Consider the following 22,478-nt stretch of genomic DNA (forward strand, 5'->3'; position numbering starts at 1 on the left):
TTCCATCTTTTGCTTGTACTTGGCCTCTTGAATTGCCGCTTGATCACGAATTTCTTCAAGGAGTTGCAAATTCAACATGGTCTCATTGTTGTTTGATTCGAGGTCCATGTTGAGTGTTCTTTGAGTCACAACTCCGACTTCGGCTGGGATTACAGCTTCCGATCCGAACACAAGGCTGTAAGGTGTTCGTTTGTGGCTTGTTTTTTCAGTTGTTCTTATTGCCCATAGAACGTTTGGGAGTTCTTCAAGCCAGTTGTTGTCGTGCCTTCCCAACCTTGTTTTGATTCCTTCAACGATGGTTCTGTTTGTTCTTTCGACTTGGCCGTTGGATTGTGGGTATGCGACTGAGCTGAATACTTGAGTGATTCCGAATTCTTTGCACCATGTGCTAAAAGGCTTCTCAGCAAATTGTTTCCCATTGTCCATGACCAACACCCCTGGCAACCCATAGCGGCAAATGATGGTTTCCCATACGAAGTCGATGACTTGTTTGCCCGTTATTTTGCAAGTGGTTTGACTTCAGGCCACTTGGTAAAGTAGTCAACAACTACTAACAAAAACTTTACCCCACCCTTGGCCGGTGGGAATGGACCGACAATATCCATTCCCCATTTGTGAAATGGCCAAGCCGAGGAGATGGGGACTAGATCATGTTTAGGGCTTTTGGGAACCGGTGCATGAATTTGACAAGCTTCACACTTTTTGAGTTGTTCCGTTGCATCTCGGTGCATGGTGGGCCAGAAGTATCCAAGGTTCATCAGTTTTGCAACCACCGTTCTTGGCTCAAAATGAGCTCCACATATACCATCGTGAACCTCTTTGATCAGATATTGACTTTGTTCAGGGCCTACACATCTTAGTAGTGGTGCAAGGTAAGCCTTTTTATAAAGCATTTCTCCTTGCAAGACATACTGCCTGGATTTGATTCGAACCCTTTCAGCCTCAGTATGGTCTGAAGGTAACTCACCATTCTTGAGGAACTTTTCTATGAGAGTCATCCAATTGGGACCCTCTTCAGTAATTACATCTTGAACCTCCAATTCTTGAATTGAAGGAGTTTTCAACACTTCCACCAACACTTTCTTGGTAAGGTGTGCAAATGTGAGGGATGCTAGTTTTCTTAGGGCATCGGCTCTCTTGTTTTGTGATCTTGGGACTTGTTTGATGGTGCATTTTTGAAACGTGGTCAGCAACCCTTTTGCCTTTTCACGGTACTTTTTCATGTTGGGCTCTTTGGCTACGTAGCTATCATTGACTTGACTTGAAACAAGCAACGAGTCTGTGAAGACTTGTAGCTTTTGGATCTTCATCTCTTTGGCAATCTTCAGACCATCGATCAATGCTTCGTATTCAGCTTCGTTGTTGGTGGTCTGAAATTCAAGTCGAAGAGCATATGTAAATTCTAACCCTTCGGGGTTGATTAAAATGAGCCCAGCTCCTGACCCTTCGATGCTGGAAGCTCCATCAGTAAAAAGCTTCCAGGCTTCAGGGTCAGAAGGTTCAGTGGCAGTTGTATGTATTTCAGGAATGATTTGCTTTGGAATTTCTACAATGAAGTCCGCCAAGACTTGGGCTTTGATAGCTTTTCTTGGGACATAGGTGATGTTATGTTCACCTAGTTCCACAGCCCATTTGGCCAATCGGCCTGAATTTTCTGGTTTCTCAAGCACACTTTTGATGGGTTGGTCAGTGACCACTTGTATAGGGTGTGCTTGAAAGTACTTTCGAAGCCTTCTGGCCGTTTGAATTAAGGCCAGGGCAAGTTTTTCCAAAGGAGGATATTTGACCTCTGCCAGCTTTAGTGTTTTACTAAAGAAATAAACGGGTACCCAAACTTTGTCTCGTTCGATGGTTAGAACCGCGCTTAATTCTTCTTCAGCAACTGAGAGATAGACAGAGATCAATTCTCCCGTTTCAGGGGCTGCAATAGCTGGGAGTGAAGCCAAGTGTTGCTTCATTTTGTTGAAGGCTTCTTCTGCTTCTTCCGTCCACCTGAAATATTTCTTGTTGGTGCAACCTTTTAGTGTTTTGAAAAAGGGTAAGGATTTCTCAGCAAGCTTGGAGGTAAAACGCTTCAAGGCCGCAAGCCTTCCGTTTAGACTCTCAACTTCTTTCTTGCTTTGTGGAGATTTGGTTTCGAGAACAGCCCGGACTTTGTTGGGATTAGATTTTATGCTTTTTTTCCCCACAATGTGCCCCAAAAACTTGCCTTCTTCGAACCCGAACGAGCATTTTCCAGGGTTAAGCTTCATGTTGATCTTTCTTAAGTTTTGGAAGGTTTTTTGTATGTCTTCAAGCATTTGATGCTCGGTTTTGCTTTTGATTACCAGATCATCAACATAAGCTTCCAGGTTTCTGTTAATTTGGCTAGCAAATGCTTTGTTGATCAGACGTTGATAGGTTGCATCGGCATTTCGTAGGCCAAAGGGCATCTTTTGTTAACAGAAAATACCCTTGTCCGTGTGGAAAGTGGTTTTTTCTTCATCTTCTACTTTCATGAGAATTTGATGAGAACCCTTGTAAGCATCGAGAAAACACTTAAAGGGATGGCCGGTTAAAGAGTCAACCTTGAGGTCCATCTCGGGTAAGGGGTAGCAATCCTTCGGACATGCTTTGTTTAAGTCTTTGAAGTCGATGCACATCCTCCAAGACTTGTCAGGCTTTTGAACCATGACAGGATTAGCCACCCAAGATTGATACTTGACCTCACGTAGGATTCCGGCTTGTACAAGCTTTTCAACTTCTTGGCATGCCGCCAAGCTTTTTTCTGGAGCCAGGATCCGTTTCTTTTGGACAACAGGCTTAATGTCAGGAGGTATTTTTAGCTCATGTTCTGCAATGCTTCGAGGGATGCCTGTCATGTCTTCTGGGAACCAAGCAAAGACATCGCTGTGGTTTATCAACAGCTTTTCAAGGTGTGAAAGTTTTTCTTTGGAGAGGCTTGTGTTTACCCGTACCTTTTGTTCAGGGTACTTGGGGTTTATGATTAAGCCTTGTTCTTCGTCTTTGCTTTTTGAGCTTTCCCCTTCAACTGTGTAAACCTCTTGGATAGGTTGAAGGGTTGCAATTCCCATGTCGGTGGGGAACTTCACAACACCTTGACCAACCGAGACAACCATGTTGAATGCACATTGCCCAGGCCTTCCTATGATTATATCATAGTTGGAAGGTGTATTGATGACCACAAAAGTGAGTGGTTTGGTTTTCTTCATCCTGCCTTCACTAAAACAGACATCAAGGGTTAGTTGGCCTAAAGGCTTCAAGGGTACATCGGCGATACCTTTTATAGATGACTCGGAGGGTTGAAGCCTTGAACGTTCTTCCTTGCTCAGTCGGCTGAAGAATCTTTCATACATGATCTCTGTGGCCGCCCCTGTGTCGATGTAGGCTTTGTTTGTTTGGAGTGTTCCCACGTTCGCTTCCACCGTTAGAGGGTTTGAGAGTAAGTTACCTTGAGGCGGTGGGAAGCAGATGCATTGAAGTTCCCAAGAGTTGTCGTTTGTGGGGAACACCTTGGTCTATATGCACCATATTTACTTCTTTGCTTTTTCTTTCAGCCATCTTGTCTTTGACCCCTTTCACCAAATGAGCCGATTCCCCAGACTTAACGGCTTCCTCAATTCTTCTCTTGAGTTGAAAGCAATCGTTCGTGTGGTGACCTTTGAAACTCACAGAATTGAGTGGAGTTTTCGTTCTTCTTGCTCTTGGGAAAAGGTCGAGGAGGTCGGAAGTTGTGTTTTACTTCTTCAGTGGCAAGGATCTCCTGAGGGGTTTTGGTTAAGGCTGTGAAGTTCACAGTCTTTTCCCTGCTTAGAGGGTTCCGACCTTTAGGCCTTCGTTGATCCGAGCTCCTTGCATATTTATCCTATGGATTGTAGTTCCCTCTCTTTCGGTTGGGGCTGTTGCCTCGCCAACTAGGAGCTCTTTTTCGTTGCTCTTTGAAATCAACAGCCTCCTCGCCTCGAATATGTGCCTCGGCTCGTTCAAGAGCTTCTTCAAGGGTTTTAGGCAGGCACTTGTTAAAGTCCCTTGTGAGGTGCTTGGAGGTGATGGCGTTCACGAAGCCTGCCACCCTCATTTTTTCGTCAGCCCCCACATATTGTAACCCTTCTTTCTTGTACCTTTCGATGAAGTCTCGAAGGTTTTCATCATCTTTTTGTTTTATCTGAAAATGACCGTGGCGTCCTTGACGTACCTTCTTTGTTGTGAGAAGTGGGCCAAGAAGCCTTTGCTCAGATCGTCGAAGCTTCGAACGCTTTGAGCAGGAAGGTCGTTGAACCATATTCTTGCCGATCCGACTAACGTTTGCATGAACATCAAGCAACACTCAGCATGGGACCATTTTTCGATTCTGGCCGCCCCAGTGAAAACCTGGAGATGATCTTCGGGGTCTTCAGTCCCATCGTACGTTCTTATATGGGGTGGCATTTTGATTTTTGTTTGGAAATCATAATCGGCGATTTGTTGAAAGAAACAAGATAGGTTACTGGGCTTGTAAGGTCTTACTAAATCTTCATCTAACCTTACAGCAGGATTATGACTTGTTGTTCCTTGGTGAGTACCCAATGCTTGGTTGATGAGCTGGGTCCAAGGGAGGTGTGCCATCATTTGAGCCATCATCTTAGGCATAAGGTTGAAGCCTTGAAGGCTTTCAGGTGTTGTTGCTGCTTGGTTTGTTCCCATGGAAGTGTTCATCGCTGCACTTCGAGCCAAGGGCAAGACCGACATGGCATGTTCTCACGTAGTGGCTGTAGGAGGAGCATTTGAATCTGGTGACTGCCATATTTGGTCGAGAGTGGTCTCGTGTCCAAGGGGTTGTGAAGTGAACAAAGGGAAAGCCGTTGGGCTTGATCTCCCATAGGTGTAGGGAGATGGGTTAAAGGGTTGAGAGGTTATACTTGGACCAGCTTCAAAAAGAGAGGCAGCCTGGCGTGAGCTAGTCAGAGGGGAAGGTGGTCGTCCGAGCGATAATGAGGGCTCCGATTCGTCATAATCCAGCCTTATCCTTATCCCCTTATCTCTTTCTTGACTCACGTGTTGGTTAAGAAGATGTCTTAGTTGCAAGAAATTCCGTGATACCCCTTCTAAAGTCAAGTCAACACGTTCCGGGGTGTTCGTGACTCCTGCATGAGGAGAAGGAACTCCAGATCGTGAAGGGGTTGGTGTTCGAAAAGGTGAAAAATCGAGGAGCAAAGGCCCCGTCGAAGTTCCTCCCGGAGTGGAAAAGATCGAGGTGGTCGCCGGGGTTTCTTGTCCGGAACTCGGCGTCGGTGTTTTTGACACTTGATTAACTTCTCCAGGAGATCCACCTTCTGACATGGTGATGGAGCTACATTACTGGTCTTTATGATAAAGTAAGCGGCATAGTCCCACGGATGGCGCCAACTTGTTGTTACAACAAAGATAAGACTAATGATAGTTAATCGACAGGTTAGGCTAAAAGGCTTCAAGGGTTCAGATTAGCCTAACGCAGGTCGTGGTGTCCCTCTACGTTTGCAAAACGTAGAAGGAGGTTCACTAGTTAGTTGTTTGTTGTTATAGTTCACCGATGATCAAGAACCGTGATGTTTGGGATCTGTTTTGGAATGATGTTTTTGGTGAAGCTATGAAGATATTTGTGAAGTGAGAAAGAAATAATCAAAGTATGTATTTCTTAAGAGAGAAGAGAAGATCAAGGAGTATGTATTAACTCCAGATCTGTTGTCTTGTGTTTATGGCTAAGCATCTCTTATATAAGTGAGGAGATGTAAGCCTTTTAGTTCAGATGTAACTAACTAGTTCCCCTCCAGTTTGCCTAGAGAGTTGACCATTGTTGGGCGGGAAGCTTTGGACCGATGGTCCATAGATAAAGTAATAGTACTTTCTCTGAATATGTCCTTTGCTCAGAAGGGACAATGATGTGAATAGTGATGTGACATTGTACTGTAGCACGTGGGTGCTTATTTACATAAGTTTGGGCGGTAAACGAAGCTTTTAACCTTTTAACCCTTTTAGCGTTAATGTGTTACAGCCATTTTATTATTTCCTTGGGCTACCCCCGTCATCAGCTACTAACTAGAAAACTTTAATAAAAGTAGAACAACAAATATAGTAAATCATAACAAAACTAAAATGAATTCTATACAAAATATATTGAGATGATGAAAAGTAAACACAAATGAGTAACGCCTTTTAAGTTGTCTTGTGATCTTAAAGGCAACTCAACCACTTTGTCTCATTACCATTCTTTTTACTCGATCTCCATTAGCATCTCTTGTATTAACCTACAGAGAATTAAGGTACTTGTCACAAACTGTATAAATGCCATCGAACTTTCGTCGCGTCTCCACCACACAATGAACTCATACCGAATAAATATCCCTTGTGTTCCCGCTGCAAAGCGTGGGCACACTTACTAGTAATAATACAAAATATCATACAAATGTGTCCATTAAATGTAAACAATAAATATACAATCTACACAAAGTTATATAACCTACACTTGTTTTGAGCGATAAAAACGTATAACATACAAAAAGCATACAACTTACATATGGAATTCGACATCAACAATTATATAAACTACACAAAGATACACATATCCTACACATGTGTATGTTATATGTTTTTCGTATGTAGGTTATATGTTTTTTTTATTTCTTAGAACACGTGTAAGTTATATGTTTTTGTGTAGGTTGTATAATTTTCATTAGCATTTAATGCAAACATGTGTATGATAGTTTTTTGTATTATTCATCACAATGTAACTACGTGTTGATGGATATTGATATGTTGAGTTTGAAGAAATTGGTTTTGAATAAAAAGAAATTAATGTATGAATAAATTGTATTTGTGTAAAATAAAATTTTCATGTGTAGGTTATATGTTTTTCGTGTGTAGGTTAAATGTTTTCGTGTGCATGTGTATTTTATTGATGATGAATTTTGTGTGTAGGTTACATGTTTTCGTGTGTAGGTTATATGTTGTCTTATTCTTAGAAAAAGTGTAGATTATACGTTTTTGTGTAGGTTGTATGTTTTTTGTTGATATCTAATGCAAATACATGTAAAATAGTTTTTGGTATTATTCATTATAATGTAAGTATGTGTAGATGGATATTAATATATTGAGTTGGAAGAAATTAGTTTTGGATAGAAAGAAATTTTAATATATGAATAAGTTATACTTGTGTAGGATAAAATTTTTAAAAACAAAAAGTAAGTTATAAAAATAAATGAGTTCTTAATATTTTCTAATTATAATAATTTAATTAGTTATATTAATTAAATAGATAAGTATTATGGTTTATTAGTTATATTAATTGAAGAAAGAGAATAATTAATATTTTCTTTATTTAGCTTTAAGCATTTAAAACTTAAAATAAAACTAGTGGTCCATATTAATTTCTCACATTTCTTGCAATAATATCATTTTTCTCTTGAACTATCCTCTCTCTCTCTCTCTCTCTCTCTCTATATATATATATATATATATTATTTGGCTATTGTTTTAAAATTTGTATATTTTGTTGTATTTGAACATTATGGGTGTAGTTCACTATAAACTCTCACGAGACCATACTTGTCTACCCGGGCTACCACGGGGTTTAAAAGGCTTGTTGTATACGCTAAATGCAACCGTGATTCCTACGAAAATGAGCTAGGTCTTTTAACATTTTTACTTGTTCAACAAATTTAATTATGAAATTTTTAACTCGACTTGGTAATTAAAAATAATTGTTTTACAAATCATTTAAAAGACTTAATTTAATAGTTGTGAGAAGCAAGGCTTCTACACTTTTTGAGACTTTGCAGACACAGTTGAGTCTTTGGAGAAGACAGATTTTTTTGCAGGTTATCACGAGTACGCACATGTTACCTATTTCAGGTGATTTCGTTTTCATAATTTACTTTGATTTTCTAGTTAATTTGTTAAGAGTGTATTTGTATAGCTTGTTATGGGCATCACTTACCTCATTTTTAAAATTTGTAAGCAGTAAATTTTAACCCCGTCCTCGTTAATGATCTAGTAAAATCTATATTTTTAATATGTGGAGAGACGACTGGCTTGCAAGCTTATTAATTTGAGTTCATACTTGGTTTTAAGGGCATAGAGATACTAGCACACTTTATGTTGGTCCAAATATTAAACCGAGAGGAGAGATATATTTGTGAGGGGCGTGATCATGTGTGCCTTAGCCGGAAGCAAAGTAAACTTGTTTGGGTGGTTCCGTCGTTTTGAATGCATCATCAAAATGTGTTTATTGGGTTGTCAGTCTTAATAGTATAAGTCTTGGGAATTGAGTACGACCTTAGACCATACTAGTATTAATGATAATTGGCGAACCATCGATCGAGGTGTTTTTTTTTCATGATAGTTTGCTTGGGGGCAAGCAAATTGTAAGTGTGGAGATGTGATGGTAAGGTATATTTCATGTAATCTAGCGTATTAAATATTTAGTTTTAATTAATTTATGGTTTAGGGAAGTGTGGGGATGTGATGGTCAGGTATATTTCATGTATTTCAGTCGTTGAATGCTAATATGCTTATGGAGGTGATATACGAGCTTGGATTGACGCTTGGGATGAACGGAAGTGATCGGCACGTGTTCCGATGCATAAAATATAAAATGCCAAATTTCCCTACCAAGAGGCCCCTTCACGACGGGTTGAAGAGTTATCTTTCGCGCTACGCGAAGGAGAAAAGAACAAGACCCGACTAATTTGTTCTTTGCGCTACGCGAAAGAGTTCAAACACGGAAAAAAATAACCTAATTACTATAAAATCAGTTTTCAGCCCCCATTCGACATATATCTTATTGCGGTAGCTATAGACGACCTAAAGGGCGATTTTGCACCATCTCGGAGCTCCTGGTTCATCAATCAGTACATGTTTTCTCCCATTCAACACATAGGCGAGCTAATCATCATGCAAATGCAAGACTAAATTTATTGTGACCACTTTCGGTGTAGGGTTTTTGCATGTAACTAAACATATCTATGTTTTCCGTTTATTATAGGATTAGAGTTTGATTGATTTTATTATTAATCTTTCTTTATGTTAGTTTTGTTTGCTTAAAGAGTTGTTTATGGAATAGGGTTTATCATCAATTTATAGGTTGTGTTCGTCAGCTGCTAGGATCAAGTTTTTATAGTCATTGAACTGCTATCGTTAATCATTAATTTACCTAAAATCTTATATTAACAAACTAGTAATTAGGTAGACCACGTTTAATTGTGCCAGTTAATCGGATTAGGTTCTGTGTATCAACATAAACAAACTATTGTGTCTAGTAATTGCTTATCAATCTTAAAATATTAACTGACGATTCATGTCTAGGTGTTTATCCAATTGACAGGATTCATAGTGTTTAGTGGATTGCGTAACTCAAAACCTGAAGTGTGTCATCCTCTTTTTGAATTGTTTACAGCTAGTTAAAGTAGCCTTGTGTGCATAAAAACAGATCTTTTTAAACTGTTTGATATTGTCTGTCCGCCTAGCTAATAAATTAATAAGTAATGAGTTTAACTCGCACTTTTTACTGATTCATGTGAAAGCGACCATACTTAACCATACTAGTAATAAGTATTTAAGTGATATAAATATTTATTTTTTATTAGAGCACGACATCTACATATGTATTATAGTTACTTCTACCACAACATAATTACCACATAAAAACTCGTATGTGCTCTAAAAATAGGACAAGTAATTCAAGAACAAGATTGTGAAATGAAGTTGGTACTTGGTTCAACGGCATAATTTGTCCACAAAAGTTTCCAATTGCAAGAGTTTATATTCCACTTTTTTAAGCCTGTGTTGAAATATATTCTTTTTCAACTTTTAGATCTATTTATTAGATGGTACACGAATGTAATAATTAAGACTTGTTAATATAAATCTTACTAGGAGAAGTGCCTTTATTTGGGTCATGTTAAGCGGTGTTTCATCTTTTTCGTCCCTGTAGCTTAACAAGACTTGTAGAAAATCTTTCTTTCCTTCATGCCTCACTTCGTCTGGCGACTTCTTTAAGTTGGATTTGATTCGATCTTCAATGATGCTAGTGAAAAGTTGATCTAACTTGTTATGTTGCTTCTTCATGTCCCGCACGAAACCTTGTAGATCAAACCGTGCAAGACAGGGAAGAAATCAGATATATTCTTCCGTCCAAGTATATGAAAGATGTTTGAAGATACCATATCTATCTCAGCTCCAAGATTGCTGTTTTTCACCCATTTATCTGAGGCTTTTTCCCATATCATTCTTGTTAGGACATTTGTCTCCGTAGAAAAAGCAATATCACGAATGTTAACTTCGCTACCAATTTTACCGAAAACATTTTTTATAGCTTTTCTAACTTCGTCCCTTCTTAAAGAACCACTTGCTTCAAGATTCTTGTTGCTTAGCATCTCATGGGCAAATATCTTACGAAGCTTATGCCAGCTGGAGTTGCTGTCGGAGAATGCGATATCTTGGCCACCGTTGGATATTGCTAAGATAGCAACGGTTAGGTCACGGTTAAAAAAGGTCTGGTCTTGGTCCCGAATCACCTCCTTTGCTAACTCCGGGGTGTTTATCACAATATAAAGTTTACTTCCCAACTTTAACTTGAAAATGGGACCTTAGGTGTGAGTCATGTTGGTGAACTGTGTATGCAAGTTCGGACTAATTAGAAATGGAATGTACCCAACGATTGGTAAGGAGCGGGGACCTGGTGGCAATGGTGGTGCACAATTTGAGGAGTTTGAAGGTTTGAACGCGTACCATAAAATAGCCAAGAACAATAATGAAGTTGTGACAAGTACTAGCTGCTGGTTGTTGTTTGTCACTTCCCACCACCCTAACACATGGTTGTTTTGTTCGGCCATTTTGCAAATAATGGAACATGGGTAGTGAGTCCAATGCTGCCAATTCATTGTTGTATTTATAGCACATATTGGCTGGGTCATGATAATGTATATGTGGTTCTCATTTGATATAAGAAACTAGTAGGTATATGACAAAACAGCTTAAAAAGACTCCAAAACACTATCATCTATCATCCGGACCGACCTCTACCAGCACACAACCGTGCATTGCAGCAGATAACATCAAGATAGTTACATTACATTTTTAACATAAAGGCCTGAATATTAACATTGATATATGTACATAAGTTTCCTCAAAGCTTGAAAATACATAAGCTCAAATACAAAGTCTCCACTTGTTCCCAATATCATTATCTACCATCATATTTCCAATATCATATCCTCCTCCGAAATAGAGAAAACGGGTCAAGCTAACTGAAACAACAACAAAAATGGTTATCCATTCCTATTTATCTATTCTGTTAAAAATATAAAATAAATAAATATTTTTTTTATAACTAAATGTATAGTGTATACCTGTAAAGCTAGTTAGCCACATCACACTCTTTGTTATAATATCCTTTCCTGTTTTTGTTGTCAACTGAAACTGCATAATTATGCAAGTACCGAACATGACACTTGCTGACCTAGATTGGTAATTTATGAAAATTATCATTCAAATCCTTATTGCTCCAAATGGTTTGTTGCACCCATTAGCCTTTATCAACGTACCTTCTCATATCAGAAAATTACCACTATCATCATCACCTACTCCCATCCCATGATTAAGCACCCCCAACTGAAGAAACACTAATCGACCCCGGGCAGATTACGGATAATCTGGGGGTTAAATAGATGTTTCCCACGAGGGGTTAGGTCCGGCAAAAATGGTTCTTCTGATGACTTGCAAAACAGACACCGTGAGCTCGTCACTGAGAAGGGGGGGTACCTCCTTGTGACCACCCTCCGGCGTGAGAATCAGACTAGATTGCTCTTGAATATAAGTGTATATTAAGAGATTGCTAGAGAAGATAAGATAATAAGATATCAGATAATGTAATGTAATGTGTCCATACCATTCCAAGGTGTTGGAGTATTTATAGCCGAAGGTAGGTTTCCAAGAAGGTACAGCCGGCTGAATAGTATTCCTGTTCTGCCAACTGTGGGCTACGCACGTGCCATGCTGGTGGTTGGTGGGTAGGCAACGGCTGATAGTGACCAGGCCGGCTGTGTACTATTCCTGTTCCACCAACTGCAGGCTACGCACGTCCTCTGACGTTGGTGAGTAGGCAGCGGCTGATAGTGACATACAGTACAAGAGCGTGTTGCTCGTCATACTGTTGTCAGTGAGCTGTCGTATCTTTGGTCAGATCTTTTGTCCATACCTCGTCAGGTACAGTACAAAAGATCCTCCAGTATCGTACGGACTGGCTCATTTGTGCGGGAGTGTCCCCGGCTTTGTGCGGGAGTGTTCCCGGCTTTGTGCGGGAGTGTTCCCGGCTTGCTCACTCCTTCTTCAGGTGACATTACTGAATTATTTAAGAGTTAAGTGCCTTGTGCGTGTAGCCTTGCTGCGCGGGTAGCCTTCTCTGATGGCTAGTATCCGTTGCTGCGGGAACAGGCGGAGTACGTCGACCATTGGGAGGCTTTTCCTACGGGACAGCTTGCGTACTGCGCGTAAGGACGTCACGTCTCTGAGCATGGTGGGTCCTGCGGATCCAGTTGGTTTCTGCGCAGACGTCTCTTCAAGGTGAGTCTTGCGAGTTTAGCCTTTGCGCAGACGTCCCTGTTGAAGGTGAGTCTTGCGGGTTCAACTGCGCAGACGTCCCTCTTTGAGGTGAGTCTTGCGGGTCCAACTGGGCTCTGCTGGGACCTACCTCTTCAAGTCCCCCCAGTCCAATGTTCTTCTCATGAATTGTTAATAAGTGAGGTGAACTTTTGGACTTAAGCAAAGGGTTTTGAAAAAGGTTTTAGTTTTAAGGTTTTCCATGGAGATTCTTCCCGCGGAAGTCCTAATGTCACGCAGAAATTCCCGACTTTTCTGCTTGATCTTTGGGTATGATGCGGGTAGGTCTGTAACCTCCTCGCAAGTCAGGAGCGTTGAGTTCCACTTGTATAGATTCTCCCTGAGGTTTTGGTAGTTTTGAATATAGTGATCAATTATGTTAAAACAACCAATTCCATCTTGGAGCTTCAAACAATCTAGTTCTCGACGTTCCCGCTATGCGGGGATGTTATTCCCTTTTCCGCAAGCATGGCCCAGAAGATCCTTCTTGGTTTCAATTCCCTGCGGATTGCTAGGTATGTGAAGGGTTTCGCCTTGACACTGTACCCGCACTCGTCTTATAGTTACTTTACTTCCAAGGTATTCCTGGCTTCAATTCCCTGCGGGTGCTAAGTATGTGAAGGGTTTTGCCTTGACACTGTACCCGCACCCGTCTTATAGTTACTTGGTTTCCGAGGTATTCTTGGCTTCAATTCCCTGCAGGTGCTAAGTATGTGAAGGGTTTTGCCTTAACACTGTACTCGCACCTGTCTTATAGTTACTTGGTTGCCAAGGTAAGGGGTATAGTCCCGCTTACTTTTGAATCTTTTTGAATCTTTTTGAAATTCGAAGAGTTGGTAAAAGGATAAGAACAGTCCAAACTGTTGAAACGTCGTCCGACGGTTTCTTCTGGCAGTGTCAGGACGTGCAGGAAGTTATGGCGACGTGACAGTATATGGTCATTCCAGACGCTTTTTCAGGCGCGTGGGCGTGAGTTTTCGGGCGCGTGGCCGCGAAGTTTACGGCACGCGTCCTGTCAACAGCTGTTTCCAGCTTGCTTTTTCCACGTGTCATAGTTTCATTGCACCAGTGTTTTCCTCTCTCTTCCGCATTAAATTCATCGCATTCATTGCGATGAGTATATAAAGGGGGAGAGGTTGCATCTCAACTCAGTTTCACCTCTCTTCTTCTAAACGATTTCCGGCGAATACTCTAACTTTTCTGTCAAGCATTCTCCTGAAATCGTTCTTCTTTACATCCAAAACATGTCTTCTGTTCATGATCTTGAGGCTACCGCCGAGGAGTCTGACGTGTATGCCGAGAATCCGTCGTCCACGTCGGACAAGGATGACAAGAGTACTGCTGGCGAGTGCCAGTGTGCTCTTCCGGCCGACCTCTATCAGTACGTCGTCAAGAAGTTCATGCTCGAGCCTTTCGAGCCTGAATTTCCTGCACCTCATCAGACGGTGTACGATGCCCCCAAGGGCAAGATAGGGGTGTACGCTGCATTCTTCGTCTATGGGAATCTCAGGTTCCCATTGACGAAGTTTGTATACCGTGTTCTGGAGAGACACGGTGTGCATCTGACTGAGGTACACCCAATGGCGATCGCCAAGATCCGCCATTTCGAGTGGGTGTGTCTCATTCTGGGTGTGGAGCCCCATGTTGACCGCCTGATGACCTTCTATTCCTGGAGGTGCATCCAGGGGTGGTATACCTTGGTCAATCGGATCAAGGGTTTGAAGATCTGCGCTACCGAGCGCAGTCTTCGATCTTGGAAGCGGGAGTTCTTCTATATCTCCGCTCGCGTCGTCCCCATAGCGATGACGTTCAAGAACGGGAGAGCTCTCCCGAACCTTCACGCCTCCAACTACCAGGAGGCGGAATGGTTCTCCAAGTTTCCCGGATCCAGTCTCCGGTTTACCGCTTTGCGGAGTCCGGGATGGTGATGCTCGGGATGAGCCGGGTGTGGAAGGAGGCCTCACAGATTCCCATCGTCCTCGAATACGGTTTGAACTCTGTCCCTTACGGTATGCTTCATATTGTCCGTTAATTTAGGGTTTTTGTTCTAACCGTTTTTTCTTTTTTTTTCAGAGGGAAACGACTTGCAGTCTCTCCTGCAGCCGCGTGAGAGTGATGGTCCTGCTCGGATGGGTACTCGTGCTCTAGATGAGAACGAGTTGCCCATCCTTGAGCAAACGGCGGATCGGTTCGTGGAGGTCTACCCGCCGGGCCACCCGATTCTAAGCGCTACGCGGCCAGGTAAGGAGTTGTTTAACCCTCGACCTGTCAATGCTCAAACCTCTGCTGGAATTCCTCTAATCTTGTCATCTTCTGATGAGGAATCCGCAGATGGTCCATTCTTCGTAAGGAAGAAGAAGGCTGCTGGCGAGAAGGGGAAGGCGAAGGTTGCCTTCACTGCCGATCCGGTGAATCGGTCTGACTCAGAGACCGAAAGCGATGAGGTGGCGGGGAACCCTGGTGGTGTTGAGACCACTGCTCCGGAGGTTGACACCCTTCGGACGGCTGTGGACTGCGTCGAGTGGGCGCGCCACGCCGCCCCAAGTGGGGCGCTGGGGGAAGCAATGTCAGGCTACCAGGAGGGTAGCCTGACAAATGAGCTCCGGATTCTCCTAGCTCGGATGCAGCCGCGCGTCGAGCTGCTTTGTCGTGAAAACGACAAGTTAAAGGCAGCTCGTATCCAAGAAGTAGCTCAGGCGCGGGCTGTCCGAGAGGAGAACAGGAGGCTCTCCGCTGTTGCTGCGGAGAAGGAGAAGGCCTTCAAGGCCCTCGAGGTTGAAGTTCAGGCCCGTCTCGAGGCCTATTCCAAGGCTGCCCAAGCTGTTAACGAACAGCTTCGGCTGGCTAAGGAAACTGCACGGAACGCAACTGAGAGGGCCACCAAGGCTGAAGCTGTTGCTGAGCCTCTATGCTTCGAGAATGAGGAACTTAAAGCCAAACTAGAGAGGCTCCAACAGGCTCATGATGCCTTGGCCATGGAAGACGCCAAGAAGCTCCAAGAGATCTTGGACCAGAGGGGCGTGCTTGACCATACTGAGCGTAAGCTAAAGGGCGTCGAAGAGGCTGCGGCTAAAGAAGTGTTGCTTGCCAACCTTAACAAAAGTGAAGCTGAACGCGCCCGTAACCAAGCTCAAGCTGCCCTCCAGGAGGCTCTGGTTACCAAGGAATGGCTTCTACGAGAAGCGTTGTCGCAGGTAAGCTTAGCTTCATAATGTCTTCACGCTTTTCTTTATACTTAGAAAAGGTTTTGATACTTGTATCTTTGTTTTGTAGGTTGTGCATCGGGTCTTCACGGACACATCATATGACGATGCCATGAGCGCGGCCCTCAACGCTTCTCATGAGGATGGGGAAAAGGCTGGCTTCCTGCTTGGTCTAGGGTTCGTTGAGAAGGGCATCCCTCCTTCCAACTTCCCTTTATATGATGTGGATACTGAAGCTGCTTATGACCAAGCAGTGAACCAGTATGCTGCCTTCCCGCATCCAGTGGTGGAGAAGGTGAACGAAGTTGCTGCTGCTGATGATGGGTTAACCATTCTCAAGACCTTCCTTGAACCGCCACAGCCAACTGATGGTGCGGGTACAAGTGGGTTTGGAGGGAGTGCTCCTGAAGCTTGAACCTTTAGATCCCTTCCCACTGTTAGGATAGGTTTATGTTTTTGTATAGATTTACACTCTTGTTGGTGGGTAGATACCCGGCCATTCTTGTAACACTTGAATTTTTATGGAATGTAAATCCTTTGTGCGGGTAGGACCGTCACTCTTGCTTTATAAATGTTATACGACTTGCTCATGCATATTATAGTTTAATTTGGCACTTGTTTTGCCGCATAAACAATATATGATTCGCTTGTGCATATTTTAGTTTAACTTAGCAATTTGTTAAGTACTTTGGATAAGTTAACCTTTCAACGTGGCAGATAATAGGTTAAAGTTTTGCTTCCTCTTTCGTCTTTTTCACTTAGCAGGATGGCTAAACTTTACCTATATCTGACCTGCGTGGAGGTTTTCCTCATTTTTTCCTTAAGAGATTTTCTAAGTGTTCTGAATAAGTTAACCTTTCGACGCGCGGTTGTCAATAGGTTAATGTTCAGTTTCCTCTATCATGATTGTGCGGGTAAGACCGTCACTTGCATTTAGTAGGATGACCAAACTTTACCTATGACTGACCTGCGTGAAGGTTTTCCTCATCTTTTCCTTAGAAATTCTTGCCGCTTTTTGTGTTTATGCGGGTTTTGCCGCCTTCCACACGCAAAGACTTCTTTTCACACTTATTTATGCGGTGAATACCGGCATATCAGTGTTTTGAATAAATTAACCGTTCGACGCGCGGTTGTCAATAGGTTAGTTCGGTTTCCTCTATCATGATTTGTGCGGGTAGGACCGGCACTTTCATTTAGTGGGATGACCCAACTTTACCTATGACTGACCTGCGTGAAGGTTTGCCGTTTTTTGTGTTTATGCGGGTTTTGCCGCCTTCCACACGCAACGACTTGTTTTCCCACTTATATATGCGGTGAAGACCGGCATATCAGTGTGGAAAGTTCATTAAGTATAAATGTAAGACCATCAGCGTCAATGTGATAAGGAGAATCATTTCCATTAGAAGTGGCTCTGGGCCTTTTCTTTTACAAGTTTGGAATTGATCTACATGCAGACTGTGTAATTGAGCTCCCTTCCATGTTCTTGGGAGTGTCATCGAGCCTTTCGAGCCGATATTCACCTGGTTCAGAATCTCGTTGTTTACGCAGTATGTAGTCTTCGACATTGAAGCTGCAGTTTTATTCGTGTTTTCCCCAACTGGGGTTCTACACGCATTAGCCTGCTCAGCGTTCATTACGCCACGAGGTGCGTGAGCGTCCCATCTCTGACAAATGCTTCGACGATGTCCTTCAAGTCTACGCATTCCTCGGTGTTGTGGCCTCTTGTCCTGTGGAAGTCACAGAATTTGCTCTGATCAGCGTTGTGACGCTCTCGGATTATTGGAGCCTTTGGCCATGGGAGCCTCTCGGTGTCGAATATCTCGGTGACGCTTTTGGTGAGTGGCGTCCATCTGGAGTTCCGGTTCGACGACTGCATGTTATCCTTTCCGCCTAACCGAGGGTGCGAGCCGGATGAGGTGTCAAAGTTTACCCTTGACTGCCAAATGCCTAGCTTCCTCTTTTTGTTTAATCGGGCGGTAAGGACATTGTTTTCTCTTGTTTTCTGGGTGTAGAGGTTTGTGCTCTGGGGAAGATCTCTACCCAGTTGCTTTTCCGTTTCCGCGAAGCGTTTAGCTGCTGTCATGATGGCATCCCATGTGGATGGCATGCCATCTTTACCCGTTAAGGTGCGGATGAGCTCTGGGTCTTTTGTGCCGTGGATGAAAGCAGCGCGAACAAGATCTTCGCTAATATTACCCAGACTTAGCTTCTTTGAGTTGAAGCGAGTGATGAAGTCTAGCAAAGATTCATCTTCCTCTCGAATGCAATTGAGGATTGTCCATTGCTCTTCGATATACTTTCTTTGTTGGCTGAAGTGTTGGCTAAACTTCTGTTGGAAGTCTGCCCAATCATAGATGTGGTGGACCGGTAGACGGTCAAACCACGCTCTAGCTGCTCCAACCAACGTCATCTGGAACTTATAACACCACGTAGGTTCCGTCCAGTTGCTGACGGTTGCCCCCGCTATGAATCTGTTCAAATGATCGTCTGGGTCGGATATACCATCATAGGTGCCGATGTTGGACATCTGTTTGGCACTTCTTGGGGCGATTGCTTCCGCAATGTCCCTTGCAAACTTGGAGGTTCCCGCATTTGCAGCGGTTGGTCTGAAGGTTTTAGAGAAGTCACGTGGGTTTCTACCCGCGTTTTTTGGTTTGAAGGTTTCTCCAAAATTCCTTCTTGGTTGGAAGTTCGTTTCCTTACGCTTCCCTTTCGCCTTATGGCGAGGGTTTACGTCGGTGTCGGATTCCTCCGAATCATCGTCCAAGTACTCGCACTCATTGCTCATGTTGAGCTGTTGTCGAGTGCTTCCGAATTCGTCAGCCTGTTGGAGTGAACGTAAGCGTTCATCCAACTCAGCTTGGAATTCCCTTTGACGTTTTTCCGCCCACGCTTTAACTTGTTCGAGTGTTTGGCGGGGGAGCCTCGTCTGTTGTCTCTCCAACTGGGTATTGGTGAATCCCAGTGAAGGATTGTTTACTGCACTTGCCCCGGCTCGGGTAACCGGGGTAGTGTTCGTATAATTTACTGCACTTGCCCCGGCTTGGGTAACCGGGGTAGTGTTCGTAAAATGTGTGTATTCGCCGGTGTTCCCCCCAGTAGCTGGGGTTGTGGTTACCGGGGTTTCTTGGTTACTCCCTGGCCTGGGGACCGGAGTAACGTTAACCATCTTCAGAGGTTTTGAAAAAACTGAGAATTAGTTCTAGCTTTTATGCACGAATGGCGCCAATGAAGAAACACTAATCGACCCCGGGCAGATTACGGATAATCTGGGGGTTAAATAGATGTTTCCCACGAGGGGTTAGGTCCGGCAAAGATGGTTCTTCTGATGACCTGCAAAACAGACACCGTGAGCTCGTCACTGAGAAGGGGGGGTACCTCCTTGTGACCACCCTCCGGCGTGAGAATCAGACTAGATTGCTCTTGAATGTAAGTGTATATTAAGAGATTGCTAGAGAAGATAAGATAATGAGATATCAAATAATGTAATGTAATGTGTCCATACCATTCCAAGGTGTTGGAGTATTTATAGCCGAAGGTAGGTTTCCAAGAAGGTACAGCCGGCTGAATAGTATTCCTGTTCTGCCAACTGTGGGCTACGCACGTGCCATGCTGGTGGTTGGTGGGTAGGCAGCGGCTGATAGTGACCAGGCCGGCTGTGTACTATTCCTGTTCCACCAACTGCAGGCTACGCACATCCTCCGACAGGTTGGTGAGTAGGCAGCGGCTGATAGTGACATACAGTACAAGAGCGTGTTGCTCGTCATACTGTTGTCAGTGAGCTGTCGTATCTTTGGTCAGATCTTTTGTCCATACCTCGTCAGGTACAGTACAAAAGATCCTCCAGTATCGTACGGACTGGCTCATTTGTGCGGGAGTGTCCCCGGCTTTGTGCGGGAGTGTTCCCGGCTTTGTGCGGGAGTGTTCCCGGCTTGCTCACTCCTTCTTCAGGTGCCATTACTGAATTATTTAAGAGTTAAGTGCCTTGTGCGTGTAGCCTTGCTGCGCGGGTAGCCTTCCCTGATGGCTAGTATCCGTTGCTGCGGGAACAGGCGGAGTACGTCGACCATTGGGAGGCTTTTCCTGCGGGACAGCTTGCGTACTGCGCGTAAGGACGTCACGTCTCTGAGCATGGTGGGTCCTGCGGATCCAGTTGTTTTCTGCGCAGACGTCTCTTCAAGGTGAGTCTTGCAGAGTTTAGCCTTTGCGCAGACGTCCCTATTGAAGGTGAGTCTTGCGGGTTCAACTGCGCAGACGTCCCTCTTTGAGGTGAGTCTTGCGGGTCCAACTGGGCTCTGCTGGGACCTACCTCTTCACCAACCCAAGTGGATGAAAAGCCTCCGAAGGCTAAAAAAATTTGGACCATGTATGCTCATACCATTGCATAGTTTAGCAAACTGAAAATTTAAGGGTGAAAATAAATTTCTTATTACAATGGGGCGATTCAACCTAATGTATCACGTGGCTAAGCTTGTCCCCCGTTCTCTAAATAAAAGACGAATATGTCAAGTAAAATGATAAATTCATACCGAAAAATCATTACAGAACAAAGAAAATCTGATTTTCAGAAAATGAGATTCAAATATGTTTTATCAGCAAAGAAAGGGGATTAGACTCGTGGGTGCAATAGAGGTACTCAACATGTATCTCGCACTTGCCGTCCTCCAATCATGCCATGCCAAACTGCAGGGAATCCCCGCTGTTGACTTGACTTTTACTCAGATTATATTTAGTCAACACAACCTCGTGTCGATTGATTCAAACTAAAACAACATATATAAGAATAAACCGATATCATTAATATATATTAAAAACTAAAGTCGATGCTAGCCAGAATATATAGTTCAGTTTAAACGTGTTCAAAGGCAACAATCACTTAGTCTAATCAAGACTGAGTGCGCAAACAACTTACTGATCATGGCTCTAACCCTTAGTGTTGCATTCAATGCTTCAAATGTAACGTCCTACTTTTGATAGTAATAAAAGAAATTTCGTTTATTTAATAATGTGTTATTATTTATGTTAGAAAAATAAAATATTAGAGTGTGGGTTTGGACATTTAAAAGATGGAATAAGGGATGGTGATGGGCCTTAGGTCCATGGGATTAAGGGTATATAAACCCTTAAACCTCCCTAAAACCCTCATTCTTATCTTCTAGCCTCCATACACTCTCAAAAACACACACAAACACCCTCCTTTATCTCGGACCAAGAGCCGAAGGAAAAGAACCGAGCTCGTGGGCATTAGAGCATCTTGACGAGCAAGACATACACCAAGACTAGATTGTGTTCGTGAAACCGATTCGTCTAAGGTACGTTTTATAATGAAATGCTAGTTCGTTTATGTTGGGCTCGTTCACCTCATTTATACCAAAAAGAAACCCTTAAAATCAATTTCTTTTGATTGATTGAGATTCATTGGGTAAAGACAAATCAAACGTGCTGATTCTAGTTGAAATTCGTTAACACTTGATAGGTTAGTTAATCAAGCAAAGAACCGGTTATAACATCGATCAAATACACCGTTAAAACTTAATGTTTAAGTGTTTGGTTGATTGGGATTCATAGGCTCTGAGTATACGAGTCGATTGATGCCAAATTTGTGTTGTTTCATCGTGATTCATGGTATAATCGCAAATCTGGTGCCTGTTGACCATTTATGTTCTTATCAATTTTGACTTTGACAACTGGATTCAAAGTTGGATAATTTCATATGCTTATTCGTTATGATAAGGGAATGGCTGTTCATTCGTTGAATCCGTCATAACGAATAAGATACATTTGTGCGCTCTCATAACGAATGAACCTCTCATTCGTCTCACAGAAATCACGAATGATCTTACTCATTCGTCTTGATGAGACAAAGAATCAAACCATTCGTTATAAGATACATACGTGTGCTCTTGTAACGAATGAACCCCTCATTCGTCTCATAGAAGTCACGAATGACTTACTCATTCGTTATTCATTCGTTCGTCTCGATAAGACACGGATCAAACCATTCGCTATAACGAATGGAACCATTCATCCTAACGTATGAGATAGCGAATGATGGTTAACCAGAAATGAAAATATCATTTAAGTATTTTATGAAAATTTGGGTTTTTTATCTAGTTAAGATTGGTTTTACTAATATCCTCTTAAGATATTAGCCTAACTTAGTAAGTACGTTGGTTAACTAAAATACAAACTTAATTAATTATACGGGTACTTGACATGTATATATATATATATATATATATATATATATATGTGTGTGTGTGTGTTTAACAGTAAGCCGTGCCCAATTAAGGAAATGAGTTATTGTTAGTTCCGAACGTAATCGGATTCAGGTGAGTTTCTAGCCTCATTTTCTTGTTATGTTTTCGGGGTTGTATGCATACTCGATGTGATTGGTTAATACACTTACCTTAAGTGATAAGTGTATGACATGTGATTGTTTTATCTATGATATATGAATGCTATAGTAAAGGTTGGGAGTACGTATGAAAGTTTATGAATAAAATATAAAGAAATGTATGGTATGATTGTATGGAAATAAGGGAACCATACCCTAATAATATCCGAGGTAGAAGGGAACCGGGCCCTAATAATACTCGAGAAAGAAGGGAACCGGACCCTAATAATATCCAATGCAGAAAGGGAACCAAGCCCTAATAATAT

At 42.6% G+C, this 22,478-nt stretch overlaps 1 pseudogene across 1 annotated transcript in view; it reads right to left on the reverse strand.

The window, feature by feature from the left end:
• The window catches only part of LOC143558223 (labd-13Z-ene-9,15,16-triol synthase, chloroplastic-like), a 28,800-nt pseudogene extending 17,539 nt beyond the window's left edge, over nucleotides 1-11,261 (reverse strand). The window contains exon 1 of the transcript XR_013139701.1: nucleotides 9,886-11,261. The product of XR_013139701.1 is annotated as a labd-13Z-ene-9,15,16-triol synthase, chloroplastic-like (transcript). The remainder of the gene's footprint in view (nucleotides 1-9,885) is intronic.
• Nucleotides 11,262-22,478: the final 11,217 nt, after the last annotated feature.

The sequence above is a fragment of the Bidens hawaiensis genome, unplaced genomic scaffold (genome assembly GCF_021521415.1).
Source record: "Bidens hawaiensis isolate Kalapana, Puna unplaced genomic scaffold, B.hawaiensis_p1.1 tig00001087_1, whole genome shotgun sequence".
Lineage (NCBI taxonomy): Eukaryota > Viridiplantae > Streptophyta > Magnoliopsida > Asterales > Asteraceae > Bidens > Bidens hawaiensis.